Below are 25,665 nucleotides of genomic sequence, written 5' to 3'. Positions count from 1 at the left end.
TGGACTTTGGGAGTCCAATCTTCCCCATTACATCTTCCCCTTGACATTCCAAGCCCCTGAGTTTACCTAAAAGTGTCAGGCATGCTATGTCCCTACCCAAAAAGCTATGATGGCTCCATCAGGTGACATCATCTTCACTATAACTACCTAGTCCATAGACCAAATAATGTTGGCTCCCTCTGTGGAAAATAGTACTCCTTTCTCCTTAGAAGCCCTGACCGAGCTTTATCAAAAGTTGTATTTCGCTAACAGAGACAAAATCTTTGAGATCTTCTTGCCTGACAATGCCTAGTTACCCAAGAAGAATCCTCCATATCCTTCCTCCATCTTCCCTAATCAAGCCAAACAAATTATATCCATGATTTCCTATATTTTGGGTTATTATTCTGATCAGTGGGTAGATGAGCCAATTTTAGGATTCCTCTCTATATTTTCCACAGACAACAAGCCTTCCATTGTGTTCAATTCCAGTCAATTCTTGGCTGACAACATTCATGAACAGTTTATAAAGTTTCCCACAGAACAGGTGTATAATTACACCTCCATTTTAATCTATATTTTCCTTTACTATCATGCAGATAAATTCAATTTTGCAATGTAGAAGCTTGATGATGCAGGGAATCAACAGCCAACGATCTTTTGGACATCATTGGTCACGAAAGAACAATAGGAGTTTTCTTACAAGCAGTTCATTGAGGATTTTGTTCACCCAGCCATAAAAGTTTTTAACATTGCAATTCAACCCAGAATCAGTGAAGAAATCAAGAGAATTTTGCATCTAACAATTCAGTCCAAGACTGGGGATTGGTATTTATACCAAAACTACACCGAGATCAGGGTTTATGGCTGTGAATTGGCGCCCTATAAACTCCCTAAATACCTCCCTAGGATTTTTGCCTTGGAGTATATTAGACAGATGTTAAATTCTGATGACATCCATTTTGTAGTGGCCAAGAAGAAATCACAGTTCCGAATAAATACATAGGTGGGCCCATTTGTATGTAATACCAGGACAACGGGTGAAGAAGCAAACAAGATGCTTAAAGAAATGAAGTTCAATCTCAGTTTTTGTTAGATTTGGCAACTAGGGCCAAACTCCATGTGGGTCAGCTTATTTATGGCAGTTGATATTTCTATTGGATCCCTCTCGTCGAGAGGTGTAGGATTGATCCAAATATCATCCGATTCCGATAAGTATTTATGGAGATATGAATTTATTTCGATTATATAATTATTATCAAGCCGACCAGCTCTTATGTAGGCTCTATAAGCCCAAACGTCATGTCTACTCAACCTATACGTTTTAAGTATAAATATAAGAGGATTTGATGTCATTTAGACACACTTTTTAGGTGATCTCCTCTCCACGTCTGGGTTTTTGGAGAAGGATAAAACGCTAAGAGTATTTTCTATGATGCCCTAACCGCAGTAGCATTATGATCTAGATCCAAACATAGCTATGGAAGAAACCCTAGAAGCTGTCACTAAATACGCAGCAACAGGAAGGCTCAATCCAAGAAGAAACCTACGCAACAAGGAGAGTGTAATCTGGGCAGCCATAGCATTAAAGTGAAACGCTGTTATGGTGACAGCCATAGCATTATAGTGAAACACAGTTATTATATTGTGGTGAACGTAATGGCGTCATGGTGAATGCAAGTGAAACGCAGTCATCGTGAACGCAATGGCATCATGGTGAACGCAGGTGAAATGCAGTCATGGTGAACGCAAGGCATTAGTGAACGCAGTGGCATTATACGCTGTTATGAACACACAAGCAGACATACGTTGGGAAGTCAACACTGGGCAGTCAGGTGGATACGTAGCAAATCATATAAACTCTATACGTTGTCATGGTGATACGGTGGACATACTACTCTATTCAGATATGCTGGAAGGTTCATATAAGCAGTTCATGCGGGATGTGATATGATGTTCAGACCATGATACATACAGGCTATACAACGCATTACACACTACTATACGCTGAGACCTTATACGCTGGAAACCCTATGCTCTACACGCAGTCATGGCATATATATATAACACGCACAGCAATCTCAATGCAGTTATGAAGGAATACATTCATATATATACGCAGTCATATGAAGCCAAGTTCAACACAGTTATGAAGGAATACGTTCATATATATACGTAGCCATATGAAGCCACGTGAATATGGAACCGCGTTCATCTATATAGTATAAGGAACACAGCGTAATGACGTAGTCAAGGCAGCTATGTAAGGAACACGTTGTAGTGAACACAGGACATAAAGGGTCTATACATACTGGTTCATGGAGAAACCCTATAGGTTGTCATAGAAAACTGTTAACACATGGAGACCTGTTAACGCAGAAAGAAGGATAGTTTAAGAAGTTCGCTGAATAGGATCTATAGCCTAGCTGCTTTGCTAGGCTGCAAGCCATAGCAAGCAGCTAAGGCTGATATCAACAGAAGCAAATTGTTGCAGCATGATAAAGCAACATGAAGGCAGAGGCAGCAGCATGATGTATGAGATCATGTGCATGGGCAGCACAATGATACATGAAGTTATAACAGCAACATTATGAGCAGCATAGGTGCATGATGACATGGAGCATGGACAACAGCATGATCAATGAGATCATGGACATGAAGGACAGCATGATGATAATCATGATTAGTGCAGCATGGTGCAATATGCAGTGGTGCTGGAAGTGGACCTAGATGCAGCACTACGATAGGTGAAGCTGTCACCTTGAGAATCAGTTGAAGCAGAATGTCTTCAACTGATCTCATTGTTAAATGAAATGATCTAGATAAGTCAAAGTGTTGACTTCTGTTGTAAATGTACTATCTCTCTCTCTTTCTCTGCTGAACTTTGAAGAACATAAAAGAAGAATTGATTAAGGGTTTCCCCACATTGTGGGGTTTGTCCCTGGCTAGCGCCACATCTTGTGTCCTCTTGTCTTGGCTTGTCTTCTGCAATTTATATTTATGTTCTATCTGCAGTTTATCTTAATGCTGATGTGATTGCTAACTGTGAAAATTTAAATAAATTGCTCTAGCATAGAACATACCAAAAATTAACATGGGATCAGAGCTGAGGCGAAGACAATGCCCAAGCAAGAGTGAAAGAGCAATCACCGAAAATAGTTGGGACAAGACAGAAGGATCAATGGGTTCCTCATAATTCACCTAGAGTGAAGTCAAAACAGAGAATGTTATCAGAATGACAGAGTGGCCCTTATATGAAGGAGTGTCTGAATGGCAGAGATGCAGGTCATCAAGGACACGGCTGACCCTTCATGGAAGCAAGGAACCCCAGGAATGGAAGTCGAAGGTTTTAAGGTGGCATTCGTCAATGGAAAGGTACGTGTTTGAAAATAGAATTTTCTAAGATGCTTTTGAGTTCAGGGTTGTATTAAGTTACAGGAAGTCCACAAGTAGGACCATGTCCATTGACACATAGCACCGGAGGTCTGTGAGTCAGATGGTGACAAGGAAGCCTAAATTCAAAAAGAGCATGAAAGTACATGTTACAAGGGGACCATTCCCCTCAAGTAGCAGGTCCATAGGTTTGAAACAACCTGTGGAGTTTTGAGATTCATGAACAGGTATCTCATGTAGACATGTGGAAGAAAGCCCTCTATGGCTTGAAGCAAATCACCCCGGGCATAGTATGAGAGGATCAACAACTGTTTGATGACGCTAAGATTCACTAGGAGTGAAATCGATCCAAACCATCCGAAGGTTGTGGATGACAGACCTCTCATACAGGCACCTATGTCTAATAGGTGCAGACCCTCTCAATTGTAGAAGACAGAGGGAGTTGGATTCCGGAAATATGTTTTGCAGTTAGCATGGTGAGCTCATATTTGGTTGAGCCTCACTGCCGGAAATATGAAAACTACATGATTATTCAAACGCTGACCGGGCAGGTAATGTGGAGGATCACTGGAGCACTTCTTAGTGTTGTTCCTCTTTGGATTATGCTTCTAAGCAGGAAGTAGAAGTCGGTTGTTATAAGCACCGTCGAGATCGGATACATATCTACGAGTATGATCTCGTATGAAGCTGCCTAGTTGGGGAAGCTCTTCAGTGAGCTGTTTGTACACATGATGAATACCATTGATATTCTATGTAACAACCAGACGTGGGATTCGATTATTGAGGAATCTCGTATTCGACGATTGCTCCAGCAGATAGACATCAGATACTACCTTATCTAGTATATGGTAAGTCGATGAGCAAGGAGGCTCCATCGCACTGAGATGATGTATAGGTCACTAAAGCCCGGGGGAAAGATCAAATCTATGATTTTCCCGAACGACTTGGAGTCGTCAAGAGACCCTTGTACAAGGGTCCTGCATATTGCATACATTGAGCTCTGGGAGCTCTGGGGCTTGCAGTTCTTACTGGAGCAACGTACGACCACAGGGTGACTCACCCTCCCCTGGTGGTGTAAACTGGAACAAGATGATTCGCTCTCTTGTGAGACAAGATGATTTGCTCTCTTGTGGAATAGGATGATTCGCTCTCCTGTGTAGCAGGATTGATGTGTTCTCCTGTGAGACCTAGATTGATGTGTTCTCCATGGCGATTGTAGCAGGATTGATGTGTTCTCCAGTGAGGCCTGGATTAATGTGTTCTCCATGGCGATTGTAGCAGGATTGATGTGTTCCCCTGTGAGGCCTGGATTGATGTGTTCTCCATGGCGATTGTAGCAGGATTGATGTGTTCTCCTGTGAGGACGGGATTGATTAAGTTCTCCTGTCGAGGCATCCTACCCATGCAGTCTGGGACTCATGGGAAGTACCTCTCATCTGATCAATAAGCAGGGAAATGAAGTTAGGGACCATAGTAGTACCGATGGACGCATCGTTGTATCTATCGTACTCCCTACACTAGGATGACCTCCATTGATCTGGGATCAACAATATTGGTCAGGGACCAGTGGTACATACCTTGAGACCTACTTCGTGTCAATGCAGTACTGGTATGGGACCAGTGAGAGTGGTACATACTATGACGCTGACTTCGGGTCAGCTGAGACTGGTCTGGGACCAATGGTACACTCTTTGAGATTGCGATACTAGTCTGGGACCAGTGGTAGGAGTGGTACCTACTATGACGCTGACTTCGGGTCGGTAGAGACTGGTTTGGGACTAGTGGTACATACTTTGAGACTGACTTCATGTCAGTGCAGTACTAGTCTCGGACTAGTGAGAGTGGTACATGCTATGACGCTGACTTCGGGTCGGCTGAGACTGGTCTGGGACCAGTGGTACACTCTCTGACACTGCGATACTGGTCTGGGACCAGTGGTAGGAGTGGTACCCACTATGACGTTGACTTTGGGTCGGTTGAGACTGGTTTGGGACCAGTGGTACGCACTTTAAGACTGACTTCGGGTTAATGGAGAATGGTATGAGACATTCTCGATCAATTCTTCTTCTTCATAGTTCAGCAAAGCAGAGCAGAGCCAGCAGAGCTAAGCAGAGCAGAGCCCGCAGCGCTGAGCAGAGTCAGCTAAGACAACAGAGCTGAGTAGAGCAGAGCTGAGCCAGCAAAGCTAAACAAAGCCAGCAGAGCTGAGCCAGCAAAGCTAAACAAAGCCAGCAGAGCTGAGCCAGCAAAGCTAAACAAAGCCAGCAGAGCTGAGCTGAGCCAGTTGAGACAGCAGAGCTGAACAGAGCAGAGCTGAGCAAAGCTGGGCAGAGCAGTGCAGGGCACTGATGGCAGAGATAGTACAGTCGGACTTATGGATCAATGGATGGAGTTCTCCTTAGTTGACAGGGAGTGTTAAATTTGGCAACTAGGGCCAAAGTCCATGTGAGTCAGCTTATGTATGGCCGCTGGTATTTCTATTGGATCCCTCTCGTCGAGAGGTGTAGGATTGATCCAAAGATCATCCGATTCCGATAAGTATTTATGGAGATATGAATTTATTTCGATTATATAATTATTATCAAGCCGACCAGCTCTTATGTAGGCTCTAGAAGCCCAAACATCATGTCTATTCAACCTATACGTTTTAAGTATAAATATAAGAGGATTTGATGTCATTTAGACACACTCTTTAGGTGATCTCCTCTCCACGTCTGGGTTTTTGGAGAAGGAGAAAATGCTAAGAGTATTTGCTATGATGCCCTAACTGCAGTAGCATTATGATCTAGATCCAAACACAGCTATGGAAGAAACCCTAGAAGCTGTCACTAAATACGCAGCAACAGGAAGGCTCAGTCCAAGAAGAAACCTACACAACAAGCAGAGTGTAATATGGGCAGCCGTAGCATTATAGTGAAATGTTGTTATGGTGACAGCCGTAGCATTATAGTGAAATGCAGTTATTATATTGTGGTGAACGTAATGGCGTCATGGTGAACGCAAGTGAAACGCAATCATGGTGAACACAAGGCATTAGTGAACGCAGTGGCATTATATGCTGTTATGAACACACGGGTAGAAATACGCTGGGAAGTCAACGCTGGGCAGTCAGGTGGATACGCAGCAAATCATATAAACTCTATACACTGTCATGGTGATACGGTGGACATACTACTCTATTCAGATACGCTGGATGGTTCATATAAGCAGTTCACGCAGGATGTGATATGATGTTCAGACCATGATACATACAAGCTATACAACGCATTATACACTGCTATGCGCTGAGACCTTATACGCTGGAAACCCTATGCTCTACACGCAGTCATGGCATATATATATAACACGCACAGCAATCTCAACGCAGTTATGAAGGAATACGTTCATATATATACGCAGTCATATGAAGCCAAGTTCAACGCAGTTATGAAGGAATACGTTCATATATATACGTAGCCATATGAAGCCACGTGAATATGGAACCATGTTCATCTATATAGTATAAGGAACACAACGTAATGAACATAGTCAAGGCAGCTATGTAAGGAACACGTTGTAGTGAACACAGGACATAAAGGGTCTACACACACTAGTTCATGGAGAAACCCTATACGTTGTCAACATTGTCATAGAAAATTGTTAACACATGGAGACCTGTTAACGCAGAAAGAAGGATAGTTTAAGAAGTTTGCTTAATAGGATCTATAGCCTAGTTGCTTTGCTAGGCTCCAAGCCATAGCAAGCAGCTAAGGCTGATATCAACAGAAGCAAATTGTTGCAGAATGATAAAGCAACATGAATGCAAAGGCCGCAGCATGATGTATGAGATCATGTGCATGGGCAGCACTATGATACATGAAGTTATAACAGTAGCATTATGAGCAGCATAGGTGCATGATGACATGGAGCATGGACACCAGCATGATCAATGAGATCATGGACATGAAGGACAGCATGATGATAATCATGATTAGTGCAGCATGGTGCAATATGCAGTGGTGCTGGAAGTGGACCTAGATGCAGCACTATGATAGGTGAAGCCGTCACCTTGAGAATCAGTTGAAGCAGAATGTCTTCAACTGATCTCATCGTTAAACAAAATGATCTAGATAAGTCAAAGTGTTGACTTCTGTTGTAAATGTACTCTCTCTCTCTCTCTCTTTCTCTGTTGAAATTTGAAGAACATAAAAGAAGAATTGATTAAGGGTTTCCCCACATTGTGGTGTTTTTCCCTGGCTAGCGCCACATCTTGTGTCCTCTTGTCTTGGCTTGTCTTCTGCGATTTATATTTATGTTCTATCTGCAGTTTATCTTAATGCTGATGTGATTGCTAACTATGAAAATTTAAATAAATTGCTCTAGCATAGAACATACCAAAAATTAACAGTTTTACATGGTCTTATGACCCTTGTGGCATTATTTCAAAGCTCAGACTGGAGAATAAAAGTACTTCTTGCATCCATACTTCAAGGCCTGAAATAGAACAATATGCTAATCAGTTGGAATGGACAGAAAACACCTTGCAGGAAGCTGAAGAACAACTCTTTTCTACTTCCAGTTTGCAGACTCCCACTCCTTGGGAGAAATCAAGCAAAGGACCGAGGGAGGAAGGATCATCATCGACAACAGGAAGTGAAGTCAAAGAGTTCAGGATCAACGACATGAAGAGGACAAAATTGACTCCTATGACAGATGTGGACAAAGAGATAGAAGAGCAAGCTACCATCATAATCACAGAGTCACCGCCTACAACCATCAAATTTACAACATCTCCTACTGGACCTTCATCATCACAAGATTAGAAGGAAACTGAGCTAGAGTCACAAAATGTCCAAATAGAAAAGGAGAAGACAGTTTTTGATAGGTACAGGGAGATTAAGCTCAGAAATGAGATTCTCAAAAACAATGCGGGGGGCGTCTGGGGGTTGCTATGTGACATAATCCTTATTTGGAGCCGGAACCAGTAAGTAATGCTTAGCTTAGCATCAGTTTTGGAAGCAGACCTCCAACTCACAGAGCATATTGTTGTCAGTTTTTGACATAGAGCATGGAAAAATGCAGATGGCCTTCCTTGAGGCCCAAACTTCACAGCGAAAAATAGCAACAGACTACAATAGCACTACATTTGAGTTTAGCACCAAAGACATTCATCCCACTGATTAACTGGAGATGCACAAGCAAACTGGTGAAATGATATCCTCTACTTTAACTAACATTGTTATGTCATTGCCTAAGTTGCAGGTTTCATTTTCCAATGTTCAGTCTCAGCTGAAAATGGAGAAAGTATCCTCCCTAGCAAAAGATAATAGGATCAAGTCTTTGGAAGACTTGGTGCTAAAGATAGGATATGATCCCAAAGATGTCAATGTTGCAGAGGAGATTATTAAAAAGAAGAACCTGGACATTGCAGCATTGAGAAAACAGCTTAAGATGCCAGCCACAGAGGATCCATTGACCAAGGACATTGAAGAAAATGAAGCACAAAAGGCTGACATGATGAAGTTGATCATAGAGCAAAACATACAGATTAGGCAGATGGAGGCAAAGATGGAGAAAATGATAAAGGAGAAAGAAGAGAGTCAGAAGATGACCATTGTCCCCCTAGATGCCATACCCATTTCTCAGCTTCCAGCAATAGGAACATCCACTGCAGCCACTTCTTCTACTCATACTGCAAGTGCTGAACAAGTGACCAAGACACTGGAGAACATGTCACTCCAGTCAAAAGAAATCAAGACTTTGCAGGATCAACTCAAAGCTTTAGAAGTACAAAAGGACAAAGCTGAAGCTTCTCGGGTTACTGAAATGCAGAAATCACAGAGATTGTTGGAGAAGTTGCAGAAGGTAGAAAGGGATACCTCAATTGGTCAGACCTTGGCCCAAGCCAAGGAAACCATTTGGATGAATATACTAGACTCTATGAATGAGATTTGGCCTTCTATCCAAATCATATTTGAGCAGAAGGAGTTGATAGAAAAAGCTACAAAAACCATTGTGTAGGGAAGAGAGAAGCTTGGAGAAATGCCCACAGAAGCCTCCAACATCATCAGATTCTTGAATTCTAAGTCAAAATACGAGCTTGAAGAATTAGGAATCAATAACAAAACTGCCACTATTTTAGAAGTAAAGAAAGTTTTGACTAAGAGGAACCTTATTGATCCGTTGGAATAAAGATGTTAAACATTAGAGCTGCAAGGGGACAAGTTTACTAAAAAAATTGAAGCATTGATCCAGAAAGGATTGCCCAGCATTTATGTAATAAATGATAAATTGATCGCTTAGGAAGACTATGTCCTGAAGATGAAATAAATGGCCAGAAATAGTATCAAGTTCAGAGGGATTAAGGACAGTGTGACATCAAGGGCATTTTTGGAAACTATGTCAAATGATTTCTATGTACAGAATGAGGTAAAACACATTTTTACAGTAAAGCCAACCTTGGCCAAATACACAAAGCTAGATGAAATTTATCGGAGGGTGATTAAATTGACCGTACCAGATGAAAAGAGATGGGAAGAACTGATCGATTTACTAGATTAAAAGGTAATTTGGGAGCAGTAAGACAGTGGTCAGCTCATCAGTGAGCACAACAATCAGTTCATCAATGCCAGTTTGAGGTTGACTCAACAACCAAATCCATCAAAAGAGAGCCATCTTTCCTTCCAGATGTATACATGGCCTATTTTTTTGCCAGGGATAAATCGTATTATTTGTAATTAGGCTAATAATATATTGTCGGTTTGATAACGATTTTGTAAATGATTTTTGTAATTATTAGTACAAATACTTCATTGTTTGAAGTACTAAGGGTTGATTTTTGAATGTAATTTCTTCTGCATATTGTAATTTTCAAAGCATTGGAGCATCAATAATAGAAGGACCTTTCACAGGATTCATGTGGTGTACCAAATGGTGATGCGCTTTCCCTGTTTATTTGTTTAAACATTGTTTTTCTTTCTCTGTTATTCTAAAATCTCAATTATTTAACATAAACTGTGATGAACAGGATTCATGTGGTGTACCAAATGGTGATGCGCTTTCCCTGTTTATTTGTTTAAACATTGTTTTTCTTTCTCTGTTATTCTAAAATCTCAATTATTTAACATAAACTGTGATGAACAGGATTTGTTATTTAGAGCACCCTATTATTGCTGTTAATAATTTTCATGTTGTTTTCCACTGAAGTCAAATTAAGGAATTCTTAGTTGCTCCTTAATTTCTACTGAGCCTTACATCTCTGCTACTTCATAATCCATTTAATTTCTGAAAAGATTCAAATAGTGCAACCTAGCTTGCCCTATGAAATTCCTCTAAAATTTTGATGCCAAATCCAGTTTAATCTATACTCCATAGCCCAATGGAATTATAACACTAAAATCAACCAAACCATTCAAACAAAACAAACAATACAGTCATAACTAACCTAAAATTTACACTAAAACAAAGCTAAATTTTATAGAGAGATCCCTCTTGAAGCTGGCAGGGCTAGATCCCAGCTTCCAAAGTGGTTTTGATGTCGTCCTATGTGTTTACTCCCTCAACCCCAAAAATACAGAACGACAATAGGTGCTCCAACAGAAGATTAATAAGAAGAAGTTGATGGGTAGATGGAGAACATACCACAACAGATACTAAGTTGCTCAAGCATATTGATTTTCTAGATGGTTGAAGTTCGATAAGAGAAAATTGAATCAGAGAGTGAGTTGTTGTTAAAATTGGAAACTAGGGCCAAAGTCCATGTGGGTAATCTCACTTATGGCAGCTAATATTTTTCCTAGATTCCTCTCGTCGAGAGGTGTAGGATTGATCTAACGATCATCCCATTCCGACAAGTATTTATGGAGATATGAATTTATTTGTAATTACTTGACAAATTGTCAAGGTCGGCCAACAGCTAAATGTGTGGCACACATATTCAACATCTCATATAAATACAAGATAGGTGGAGGCATTATTTCACCATCTCATCTCACTCATTCTTCTCTCTCTCTCCTTAGCATTGGGTTAACAAGGAGCAACCAACGTGGGAGAAGAAGGACGCAGCAAGGAGGCAAGGAAGACGCAATTTTGGAGGACGCAGAAGCAGCAGGTCATCTCTTTGACCAACGTTGACCAGTGTGGGCAATTCAGGGCTGCGGTTTTGGTGTGGTTGCCTCTCCTAGGAAAGCCACAAATTATGGCACAAAATCCGAGGCATTTTGACCTAGGTTTGACCAAGGTTGACTGCCCTAGTTTGGGGCAGCAGGCTTATTAGAGTTGACTGATGTTTGACTGTGTTTTTGGGGTTGTTTGAGGGCTGCTTCTTGTTGTTGTTGGAAGACTAGATGACCTGGAAATTGACCAAATATATTGAAGGTCAATTTCGCCTTGTTTGACCAGATTTGACTTTGTTGGTTAGGGTTTACTACTGCTGTCATAAAATTACAGATTTCTGAATTTGTACTATTTCTCTCTGCTAAACTATTGAAGATTAAAGAAGAATTGATCAAAGGGTTTCCCCGTATTGGGGTTTGTCCCTAGCTAGCCACCACATCTTGTGTCTCTTGTCTTGGCTTGTTTTCTGTCAATCTATTAATGTTCTATCCGCATTTTACTTTATGTTTATGTGATTGCTAAACAATGGCTAATAAGAAGAAATCAAAGTAAACTGCACTAAACATAGAACATACCATAAATTAACAGTTGCAGGTGGGAGAGAGAGGGCATCAACATAGTCAAAGAGTGCATGATGAATTTGGAGGAGGCAGCACAGAGGAGGGACGTAGGTCAGCGCAACAAAAGGGTTGACGCAGGGCCCACGCAGTCACTGCACAGAGAGTGATGCAGAAGGGCCAACGAAAGAGGCAGGAGGTCCTCTTCGGGGTCAGAAAATTGTTGTGAAGTGTGAGAAAGTCACCAGTAAATTTCTCTCAGTGACTCTTCCTCTATTTTGTCTTGTACATAAATTATTGTTGAAGATTAATAAAAGAAACCCTCATTTGTTGCACCGGTTTTCCCACATTGGGATTTCCCGGGCACAATTGTCCAAAAATAATTGTCATTGTGGTTATATGTGTTAGTAGTTTCTTTGTATTTATTTTCCGCAAAAAATTATTTGTGAAGGCTACAGTTTATGTATTTCGATATTTGTCATAGAAAACTGCAAATAATTTGTTTAAGTAATTTAACAAATAGAATAAATATTATTAGTTATTGCAATAGGATTCAGGATCACCGAATTTTCACATGGTATCAAAGCACTAGTAAAAGCATGAAGAACTTAGTTGCAGGCAGAAGAAGGATTTCAAAAGTACTGCATAGGAAGCAGTTCGAATATATTGATAGCGGAGCTTCATCTCACATGACTAGAGTAAGGGAATATTTCTCGAGCTATCAAGAGGAACAAATGGACTTCCATATCACTATGGGCAATAGAATGAAGTGTACTCCAGTAGGGAGAGGCACCATAGATTTTCAGACAGAAGCAGGAACCAGTACTAGGGCCACGAATGTACTGCATGTGCCAGGATTGGGCATGAACCTAATTTCAGTGTCCCAGTTGCAGGACAAGGGATACGATGTATACTTTGTGGGAAAGAAAGTATATGTCAAGCATCTCACATGGAAGAAGGTGAGACAGATTGGAGTTCGAAGCAATAGGCTATATAGATTGCAGATTGATTCTCCAATGGCACTAATAGGCAGTAATACCAACAGTGGAAAGGAGTTTAATGAACTATGGCACATGAGGATGGGACACCTGCGCCATGGAGCACTCAGGATGCTTAGAGAGACTGTAACAGGAGTTCCAGCTCTCAGCACCGAGCATGATGATCTATGCTGAGGATGTGTACATGGAAAGTATGCAAAAGCAGTGTTTCCCAGAAGTGATAACAGATCCAATGGCGTGTTGGGATTGATACACTCATATATTTGTGGTCCTATGTCAACCAGAGCTCTTAGTGGTGGTGAATATTTCGTCACCTTCATTGATGATAATTCTAGAAAAACCTGGATCTACTTCTTAAAGACCAAGGATGAGGTCTTTGATCAGTTTCGAGAGTTCAAGGCTCTAATAGAAAACATGACAGGGAAAAAGATCAAGGTACTACGCTCAGATAATGGTGGAGAATACATGGATAAAAACTTCACAGATTTTTGCGCCAAGGAAGGTAGCAAAAGAGAGTGGATTGCTCCCTAAAATCCGCAGCATAATGTAGTGGAGAGGAAGAACAAGACCATAATCAGGGCAACAAAGGCCATGTTGTATGATCAAGATTTGCCTAGATTCCTATGGGCATAAGCATGCAACACAATAGTGTACATTCAGAACATGACACCTCACAGGACTTTGGGGAAGAAAACGCCAGAGGGAGTCTTCTCTAGGAAGAAACCCGAGGTAAGTCATCTGAAGATATTTGGGAGTGTGACCTATTGTCACATTTCAAATGAGAAGTGTAGTAAGTTGGATCAGACTGCAGAAAAGGGGTATATCGTAGGATATAGCGAGACCTCAAAGGCATATAGAATCTATGTTCCTGGCAGCAGAAAAATTGTAGTGAGGCGAGATGTAAAGTTCATGGAAGACAGAGCTTTCAGAAGATCTCAAGAGATGCCTACAAGAGATCAATCATCAGATTTTCCTTTAGTCTAGCAACAACAAGGACCGCAGGTAGAACAAGCAGGGGGACAATCACAGGATTCGAGTACAATGACTAGCACCATCATTTCCACAGGAGCAGGAGATCCAGTGAGTTCTCAACAGACATAGTTGTAGGTACAGGTAGAGGATTAGATTGAACCACCCACCACCAGTGGTAGGACCAGTAGGGAAGTGTGTTAGACCTTGAAGGACGCAGAAGAGTTTGTCGAAGCTCCTAGAACCGACAAGAGGTGGCATAGGCAACCTAACGGATACCAGGCCTTGGTGGCTTAGGTTGCAGAATCCTCCAGTTTTCAGGAAGTCACACAACATCAGGTGTGGGTGGATGCCATGGTAGAAGAGCACAGTTCTATCATGAAAAATGATGTGTGGGAGTTGGTGCCTAGACCAAAGGATAGATCAGTTGTGGTTTCCAAGTGGATCTACAAGATCAAATACATTGCAAATGGAAGTGTAGAGAAATATAAGGCTAGATCCATGGTAAAGGGGTATGCACAAAAAGAAGGAATAGACTATGACAAGACCTTCGCCCCAATTTCCAGATATACCTCTATCAGATCCGTCATATCTCTAGCAGCGTAGATGGGATCAGAAATTCACTAGATGGACGTCAAGACAACATTCTTGAATGGGGTGATAGAAGAAGAGGTGTACATCAAGCAGCCTAAAGGTTTCGAGACTCATGAGAAGAGCACTCATGTATGCAGATTGAAGAAATCCCTGTATGGGCTCAAGCAGCCACCTTGGGTGTGGTACAGTCGGATTGACAGTTACTTGCAGCGATTGGGATTCATCAAGAGTGATGCAGATCCAACCTCTACTATCTGATGGTTGAGGATGATTCTCTCATTCTGGATTTATATGTAGATGGTATGTTTTTTACGGGATCATTGAGGTTAATAGAGGACTGCAAAAGGAACCTTGCAGCAAAATTCGACATGAAGGATATGGGGTTGATGCACTATTTTTTGGGGTTGGAAGTATGGCAGAAGAATGGGGAAATCCTCCTTAGGCAAGGAAGATATGCTACAGAAATTCTGAAGAGATTCAGAATGTAGGATTGCAGACCCATGGCAACACCCATGATTACCAATTGGAAAAAAATAGATGCCTCAGGGGACAGGGAAGTCGACCCCACCTTGTACAGACAGCTAATTAGGTCACTCATGTATTTGGTTAACACTAGGCCAGACATTTGTTTCGCTATCAATACCCGTAGTCAGTCCATGGTGGAACCGAAAAGGGTACATTGGGCAGTAGCTAGGCACTCAGATATGTGCACGGAACAGTCTGACTAGGGTTGAAATATACTCGAGGAGATTACGTCAGGTTGAGCGATTCACAGACGCAAATTGGGCAAGTAGTTTAGTGGACAGGAAAAGTACTTCCAGGTACTACTTCAACGTTGGATTAGGGATGATCTCTTAGTGCAACAGGAAGCAGAGGTCAGCAACACTGCGCTCAGCAGAAGTAGAATATATGGCAACTAGCACAGCTATGTGAGAAGCCATATGGCTTAGGAAATTGTTGGTGAGTTTATTCAGGAAGAAATGGGAGCGACCAATGTTTACTGTGATAATCAGAGTTGCATAAAACTCTTTGAGAATCCAGTATTTCATGATAGGTCAAAGCACATTGATATCATATGTCATTTCATCAGGGATTGTGTTCAACCTGGGGCAGTCCAGTTGTAGTATGTTCCCACAGGAGATCAGGTAGCAGATATACTCACGAAAGCTCTAGGGAGAGCTAAGTTCATCCAATTCAGGGAACAGATGGGTATGGTGGAGAACCCATTTCAGTAGCAGATGGATGGATTCTCAGTTGCAGCAGCAGCAAATGAGAGGGAGTTGCAGTGCAAAGGCAATAGTTGATAGCAATTCAGCACGGTCAGCAGCAGCAGAGATGCAGCTCATATCAATGTTGCGTAGTAGTGATGGCCAGAGCAACCAAACATCAGCATCGTAACAGGAGGTAAAGCAGAGACAGGGTGTTTCTTCAATACGTTGCAACACTAGAACTCTTCCTCGCCACAACTCCACTGAGGACATATTCCATTACTTCATGTTATGTAAGTGCCAGATCAATCCTTTTCTTCCATACTAGGAAATTTGTTGGGCCAATGAGCTTATTGTTTTCCTTGCAAAAAGAACCCATATGACCTATAGATTCAGACATAGAGTAACAATATGATACTTACTTGTCAACTAAGAGTCTTCTCTTCCTTTGATGATGTCTCCCACTATCTTGATGCTTTCAATATATTCAAAGAGACTACAATGATGTCCTTGAAAAATGTTTTCTAAGATTCCTTCAGCAACAAATTTAAGAGCGATGAATGATACCAAGATCCTTTGATGCTTACTCCAAAAATGTCTTTCAATGAGCCTTTGAATAGATCTCCTTTCAAGAGAGATCAACAACCTTCTTGTAATCTTCCTTGATGAGAGTTTGATGTAGTCTTGATCCTTCTGCAAGTGATTCCCTTAGCAAACCCTTCTTTGTGTCCACAAGATGATCTTCTCAGTTGCCTTCTCTTGTTCACCTTAGCTCTGATACCATGTTGGAAAATGCAATATGGCAACAATTAATTTAGATTTTCCTTAACCTTAATAATTGATTGTGATCTTTATTTATCTTCCTGTGTTTTCTTTATAAGTTCTTCTTCATCAAACAATTATCAAGGGCAACATAGTAAAGACATTGGACACAGAAATTAGGCTCCAAGCCAAGGCAAAACCCCTCCAAGGGGAAAAACCAAAAAAAATATCTTCTCTTCTTATAGAATCTGCTTCAAATGAGACAACAAAGACCCAAACCCTAGACTAAGCCCTCCTCTAAGTACCAAGTCAGCCCTTCAAGAAAAACTTTGTATTACCCAACTTCCAGTTACCCCTTCGATCCCCATCTTTGACACTATAACTTCAACCTGTTGCTTTGATCTGCAACTTCGACTCTGTAGTTGCTGCAGAAACCCTAAGGTAGTTCTTCAAGAGGACTCTATTGAGAAAGATGATGTTTCCCAAGAGCAACGAATTCAAATCAGAATATTCGCTCTTCTAGCGACTTGATCTCCTGCAAATCGGACCTGCAATTTCGGCCTTCCTGGAGACTATAGAAACCCTAGATTTCGCACGTGTGAGAGTGAGATAGAGCCCAAAAACAATCTTTCATTCTCCTTGGATTCTCCTTGCCTTCTAGACCTTCACTCTACCTTTCTTGCTTCTTCCAGCTTCAGATCGAACTTCTTCTTGAGAGATCGAACTCATGTGTGTGAATGTGTTAGATGAGGTCGAATTTGCTGCTATTTATAGCCTTTCCAAGGGTTTGAACTCCCTCCTTTAGGCCGACTTGTACTTTGGAGGTTTCCAGGACCTTCTAGACTCAAAATAAACTCTTTTACAAGATACATCTTGGCCAGAAGGGTCTTATAATCATGATGTCAACTTTCTTGACTCATAACAATACATCCTATGACATAAAAAACCCTAGAAGCATGAAGAACATGACTTTACCTAGAAGGCCATCAATAAGGAGCATGAAACCCATGCTTTAAAATAATATTTTTTTCTTTCTTCTTTTGTTTGTTACATAAGATACATATTGAAATGAGTACAATAACAATTATGAAGACAGAAACTACTTACATTTCCAACATCATCCTAGGTGTATAGATGTGAGGGAACAATCATGGATGCCTGAGTTACCTCGGCCTTCGCTTTTCCACCCCTCTAAATGCCTTTTACTTTTTCTTGATTCTTCTTTGTATTACTGCTCATAGCTCAAGGAATGAGAGCTTTCTTTGTATGTTGTATAATAGTTATTACCCCATTAAGGATGGGGCAGTTCATTGCCGATTAGGGGTTGGGACATGTTAAAGTTGTAACTAGTGTCAGTCTTCATAATGTAATCATTAATGTATTTATTATTATTATTATTTCATTTTTTGTCAAAGCATGTTCTTCATGCTTATATAGTCAAAAGAAGTTATCATGAGTAAAAAAAATGCATTTGAGTCTAGTCCCATTTGGACTTTTGTAAGAAAAGAAATTTGATTTTTATGTTGAGTCAAAGAGTCTACAAAATGTCAAGTCGGCCTTTCTTAGGACAAGTCAGCTTGGATCTCAAAGAGTCAACTATTCGACCTCTTGGACAGCTATATATAAGAGGACAATTCGACCAACTTGGGCATCAATTCAATCACACTACAAGATCAACATCTGCACCATGCAAAGAAGAAAATGGAGCAGAAGTCAAAAGAGAGAGAAAGTCAAGAAGAATATTTGAATTTCTGATGTGGACAGCTCACACATGTGAGGACAACTTTATTTTTCTATGCTACTATAGACTCGAAATTTCAGGGAGTTGAATAATTTGACAATCGTTGACTTTGACTTTGGAGGTGAATTGGAGGGTTAGACTTGACATTTTGGTATCAGTTTTGGTTCTTGGTCTTGGTTGTGGAAATTTCATTTTGATCTGATTCTATAAGACAAGGATTGTTGTGTTTTCCCCCTTGTAGGTTTTTCCCTTGCTTGGAGCCTAATTTTTGTGTTTCTTGTCTCTTTATTTTTTCGGAAGATTGAACGTTTTGTATAATTGCTTGATGAAAAAGACATAACAAATAATAAAGAAAAAATCCTAACATTCAAAAGCAATTATCAAATAGAGAAATCAAGCCTAATTCCACTACACTTGGTTTCTCAATAGGACATGCAAGGGTCCCTTATCTTTTATGAGATAAGGCAACATTGGCCCAAGAACCGGGTGATGGCCATATGAGTGAGGTAGAGCACATGCTTGGCTTTTGCCTACGTGCTAATTTGTAAATCTCGACCATCTTTTGCATTTTGATTTTTCTTTTGTTTTACTTGTGGCCATCATATGCTCTTTTTGTTTCTTTTAGCTGCATCAACCTCCCAATGTACATTTCCAGGCCCTACCCAAGTATGAGGATGTGTGGCTGCCAAATCCTAATGAACCAATGGCCAGTTGAACCAGGAGAAAAGAGGTCGAATAAGGGCTTGTAATGTAAGATGGAAAGTAGTAAGTATGGAATAGGGAGAGGTGGGGCTAGGCTATCTCAATTATGACTTCCGAAGTACTGCCACTCCTATACTCGTTGGGCCATTAGGGGAGATCCCATTAGACTAGGATTGAAAATTAACCCCCCAATTAAGGTGAGGGAACAAGAACACAGTTGAGACCCTTCTTTCTTCCAAGTTACCTCATAATCCATGTCAAAATGCCCAAATACAAACAAGCATAAGCACTTGATTTCAAAATGAATAAAGTACCTTTTGATCAAAAGCCCACCTTCCAACATGTGCTCTTGGCAAATGGGCAAGGAAACATGCAACTAATGCGAGTGGCAGAGATGTGAATGGCATGTCATCATTGGCTACTAGTGGCTCTCAATGGCTAGCGGCTACCCACTGGAAGAGATGAAAGGAGAAAGTCTCACATAGGGGTCACCCACTTTTGGTGGGTAATGGTAACTTTCCATTGCTTTCATTGATTGGAAAAATTCTACGAGGCATATCATCCTCTCATCAAGATGGGAAATATGGGACCAAGTTGACTTTTTGACTTTTGAGACCACTTGCATTGGAAAGCATGAACTACCTCAAGAAACATGAAAATATGACTTTGTGAGACTAACATGTATGAGAATTGTCTAAGGGATACTGCACCAAATCCAAGACCACATACAAACTCAATAGACACATAACTATGCAATAAGGCATAGGTGCACCTTGACGTGAGCTAGATTGGCCCATACACAGGTGATCACCCCTACAAAAGCAAGTTCCCTAAGAACCATGAGTTGTCAAGTAAGCCCATACAAGGCCCTCCAATTCTATCCAGGACGTATGAAGTCGGAGATGAACCCAAAGGGATTGGCCATAGTTCGACCTGTTGTCGCCTAAGATGCACACATAGATTAATGTGGGAAAAGTCCTCAATCCCACCAGGTGTGTTCTTTAAGGCACAATGCTTAGAGAAGGAGTTGTCACCTGTTCCCAACACTCTCCGTTTAGACTCTCTCCTAGCTATGTCAAGGGGGTGGTCCCTAAAGATAATACTAAAGGAAAACTTGTTAAGGATAACAAGGCCTAGCAGACTAAATGCAAGGAAATTACCATTAAATATAACTTGAATATAAAGATTAATTTGCAAGTATGAATATTAATGAGCATGTAAGTAGATCCAATGAAATCAACAAGATATCTAACAAGATGAATATGGGAGACCAGTGCCTTTAGAAATAAGTTGCAAGAAACAATATGCCCAATAACAAATTATGATACTTGCAATAAAAAAATGATCCTTCAGGTTACAAGAATAGCAATACTGCAAGACAAGCGTTAGTGATCTAAAACCACAATTGATTATAAACAATTTGGATATATGAGCAACCAAATTTAAAATAGAGTTTGCAAGAGAAAAAAGCTTGTACTTAAAGATAAATGCTCCAATATGTTATAATCAATAAGAGACAATGAGCATGAAACTAAAATACGCAAGTACAAGGATATTGAATGAAAAATTGCAAGTAAATGATTAACTCTTAATCCAAATTATACAATAATCAATTGAAACAAAGATGCAAATAAGTGTATGTGAAGTGTGTGTGGCAAAGTGTTCTTGGTATGTTTTATTATATGCCTAGGCTACGGTTTGACTTCCCCTCAATTCCTCCAACTTGATAAGGACTAGCGGGTAGTTGCATGAAGCGCTGGTGATAAGGCTAAGGCGTCATTAACGATATCCCCTAGGACTTTAGTACAACTCATGTGCCTTCGTTCCTACAAGGGACTCGGCCACAAGAGAACTGTGAGGTCACACATTTTAACCTTTGATCCAAACTCAAATATGTGTGAACTGAATGATAGTTAGGTAAGGTTGTCGATGTCTATCAACCAAGCTTATGCTTGGAGGTAAATTTTAGAAAATGCAATGCTAGATCTAAAATGCAAGCTAGTTAAATGTTTCAAATGAGATTTAAGAGAAATGCTTCAAGTGAGATGCAACAATTAGCTTCGAATGTGAAGTATCTTAGGATTATCAATTAACAAATATCATTTTACTTTAAATTGATCAACTTAATGACTTAAGAAGTGCGTTTAGAGTGCTTAAAGTGACCAATGAGGCAAATGACAGTTACTCAAATGAAACACTTAACAATGATATAAAGAAAATAACTCATCACAATAAAATGCTAATGAACAAGTTAGACCAAGAATGCAAATTAGATCAAATAGCTCATGAAACCACAAGAATAATTAGATCAAGCAGATGACAAGTGATTTTAAAGTTATTTGCAAGAAATTAAATCAAGATCTAACAATTGGGTTCAATGATGTTAAAATTGGCAACTAGGGCCAAATTCCACCTTGGGACAACTCATTTGATGGAGATGATGATTGCATTAGATTCCTCTTTTCGAGAGGACCAAGATTGATATAAAGATCATCTCATTCGGACAAGCAGAAGTATGATTTTGAATTTATGCCCACTCATGTACAAATTGTTCAGGTCGGCCTCATCATCATGTAGGCTCATGGAGCCCAATAGACATGACCCTTCACCCTCATCGACTTGTATAAATACAAGTGTCCCTCCTCCTCATTTGGCACATTCATCACTCACTCATTCTCTCTCCTTCTCTCATTGGTTCGTACAACATTGGGCAGCTTCTCTCTCTCACACGTGTGGCAAGAAGGACGAGTTTTTTTGGGCTGAATTGCAGAACCGAAATTTCAGAATTTCAGACAGTTTGACCAGCGTTGACCAAGGGCTTGTTGACCAGTTTTGACTGCGATTTTTGGAGGAACATTTCTGTTTGACCAGGCCGCATTGACTGGCATAAAAATCGATATTTTTTGGGTTGTTTGATCTACATTGACCATAGTTTGACCACAACATTTGTGACTATTTTGGGTTGACTTTGACCATTGTTGGAGGCCGAGTTTGACTACCTTTGATCGAGCTTCAAAGGAGGAGATTGACTATTGTTTTGACCAACGTTGACTTTCTGGTTAGGGCTAAACTTTGACTGCAGTTGACTACAAAAATTTACAGGGTTGTTTTGACTTTGAATTAGGCAAGTCAATTTGACTTTTGCACTCTCTCTCTCTCCTAAACTTTTGATATAATAATAAGAAGAATTGATCAAATGGTTTTCTGCAAATTGGGGTTTTTCCCCGGCATCCGCCAAATCTAGTGTCCTCTTGTCTTGGTTTGTCTTCTGCATTTTGTTTCATGTTCTATCTGCTTTTACTATCAATGTGATTGTTGTTATTGCTATTGAAATTGGAAATTGTTATTGGGCTACTAAGGAACATAGAAGTAAATTGTGCTAAGCATAGAACATACCATTGTTAACTAAAATTAACAAATGAACTATCAATAACAAAATGAGTAATTTAAGAGATTAGATCTAAAATGCAATAAGTAGGAAAATGAAACTAATCTAATGAATGCAAAATGAACAAGTTAGATCTAAAGACTAATACAACAAGAAAAATGAAAACGAAGTTAAATAGTTAGTCACCACCACAAGAAGTCCTCCTTCCAAATGAGGAGGTGGGATACCAAGGGGAAAACCCCAAGCTCCCTCAAGAAAAAGTTCTTTTATTAATATTACAAAGAGAGACCCTCTTAGACAAGAGTGAGGGCTCTAAAACTTTAAGGAGGGTTTACAAAAAATATAGATCTTTAAAAGAGAAAAACCCCTCCTCAAGTTGCAGGAATTGAAAGAGGAATTTTACAAGGCTTATAGAAATGATTTACAATGAATTTTCCTCGAACAATTAACCAATCCCTCCAAGGCTTTCACTCAAACCCTAGTTATCTTCAAGATGAAAAGGAGTTGTACAAATAGAGAGAGGAAAAGACCCTCTTTGCTCACAGCCAAGAAAGAAAGGCCTCCAAAAAATTTTGATTTCAAGTTTACAAGCTTTTCAATGTATGATTTCTTAAAAAATATGCTTGAAACCCTAGTCATCTAGCCTCTTAGAGGCAGATATGCGCAAGGGAAAAGAAGGCAAAAATATGGCTTAAATCACGAACAAGTGTATAGCCTTCAACTTTAGAAAATTCAACGTGTATATCCTTGATATTCCAAGCATGTTCTTACAAGAAAATTATGATAAATTTCCATGCTAAAATCTTCCCTTCCAAATATATCTGCGCAAGCCAAGAAGGATAGAGACAAGTATATGCAAGGAGATAAAATTATATGTATTGAGGGTTAAAAAATATATATACAATATATTTACAAAATTTACAAGTGCTAATCCAAAGGGTATGAGGACACCTCCGCCCTTTAGTAAGAAAGAAAAGCTCTTAAAATGCCAAATTTATTCAGTTAAAGCGCATTAAAATGAGAGAGAGAGATTTAGAGACAAATAATTTGCTCAAGCAAATGGCAAGGAAACTCCCATTGATATAATTCGATTGATAAAGCCTTCTGTCCTTGAGAGTTGATTAGTTCAACCAAAAACATCCGCAGACATTCAAGATTTGATTCAGAAAAATATCTCTACACACTTGAAATAATTTTGTAAGATTACAAGGAGATAGATAGTACCATGAAAAAGAGGACTAGGGGTTCAACTGAAAACCCACTAGCGCCTCAAATTCCAAAGTGTTTCTCTAAACTCAAATACTAATGTAAGATACCTTACAAATAATATATCCACAACTAGCAAGTGAAATAACAAAATTTTTTATTAGCACTAATAGAGTATTAAGAGCAAGAAAATCAAAAATATTTTACCATAGAAGCCGAAAGAAAAACATCACAATGCATTAGCCCCCAAAGTCTTAGATCAATTAGAAAATGGCTTGATCCATGTCAAACGAATTTGAACCCTAGATGAGCCTGTGCAGATCCTAGAAGGTAGCTATTTTGCTTGAAGAATTGGACGGATGGTATTGAAATCAATTGTTGGAGTAGTACCACCAAAAGATATTTTCCAATTTTTCTCCTCAAAAAATTCTTATTTAAATTAACAAACTTGGACCATCTTCCTCAAGAAAATCATTCTTCTGGACCACTAGCCGTTATGAAGGACCAACGAATTTTCCTTGGGACTTTCCATGCTTGATTTGTGAAGATTCCTCAACTTTTTGACTTAACTTCTATCTTGAAAAGTCCACTCCACTTTTTTGATATGTTTCCACTTTGAGAGAATTTTATTTTTTGTCTCATTTTATTTTATGGGTAATTTCTGGCTAATTAATTGCAATTTTTTGCCCAAAAATGGAAAAAAATTAAAAATAGAAAATAAGGGGTTAAGACACATTTTTTTACCCTCAAAGTGTGCCTAGATAGAAAGTTGAGGTGTTGAGGTCTAATATTGAGTACTCATACCTCCTACAACTTCTATAGACAACACTTATTACATTTTACATCAAGTAATTATTAAAATTCCTAACCAGTGGGAAATTTTTAATAAATAAAATCTGACCCTTAGACAACCAATTTCTACGAAAATTTAGAGATGATCTAGTATGGCAATTTACATTGACTCTAGACACTAGGACTCACCTAAGACTCTACCAGCAGGCCTCACTCTAGCTTTGGGGGATATTTGAGAGAAACACTTAACTAATTATTTAGTGTTAAGAAACACAAATAATTAGCTAAGGAAAAAAAACTCCCTAGAGTGAAAACTCTCTAGTAAAATCCTAAGCTACCTAGGTGTGTTACATGGCTCATTTTCATCATACTAGAATTATTTTAGAATATCCCTGCAGGGCTGCAGAATTTGGATTACAAAATGTTGGCCAGAAGCTGCATTATGATGATGATGATGTCTGAAATTCTAGAGTTTCTGATTGTTGGATTGCTTTGAATTGTACTTTGATCATGAAGTAGTTGACCAATCCTCAAATGTACATTTGAGTGGTCAACACGACCAAACACAAAATCTAGAACACCTAATACAGAGCCTCAAATGGTTGTTACAAGGCTTTTGACATATGACCTTAGGCTTACAATGGTGGTAAAATGCTACCAAAATGTACACATACCCCTACTGACATGAGGGGTAACAAGGCCCACAAACTGAAACTGGTTTGCAGAAGTTTATGGGCACTTGGCATGCCTACAATCATAATGAACTATAGGCTTGATTTAGATGAAATAATGTTTAGTTTGTTGAGCCATTTTAGGAACAGCTGTAGAATTCATGTTTTTTTCTGGCTTTTCGAAATATAGTCAGTTGTGGTGAAAAATCTTTTCTGGAGACATATGAAGATAACTGGAGGAGAGAATTTTAGAAGCAGAGTTCAGTGAACTATACTCTGTTTTGCTTAAGCCTTTTTCTTATAAATGACTACTCAGATTTCTCTCAACAACAGATGCTTTGACCGTATATTTTAGGATTTCAGTGCAATAAGTTTCTACTTGAATAATAGAGTGTATTTTCAGGTTTTGGGTAGGCTCCGGCACCTGTCAATTCAATTCCCCTCCTATGTCAATTCTTACATGGTATTGATTATCTTGTTGGAAGATTTAAATAGCTGAGTTTATAAGATAACATTGCCTAACCGTGGCTGTGGCAAAGCAGCCCTGGAACTAATCATTTTTGCAGATATACAGAACCACTAAAGGAGGGAAAGCCGTCAAACAGAAAATA

Source organism: Pinus tabuliformis, chromosome 4_2 (genome assembly GCF_031772625.1).
Source record: "Pinus tabuliformis cultivar Carrire ecotype Pingquan chromosome 4_2, CPIR1, whole genome shotgun sequence".
Lineage (NCBI taxonomy): Eukaryota > Viridiplantae > Streptophyta > Pinopsida > Pinales > Pinaceae > Pinus > Pinus tabuliformis.
Note: the sequence above shows the minus strand (reverse complement) of the source record.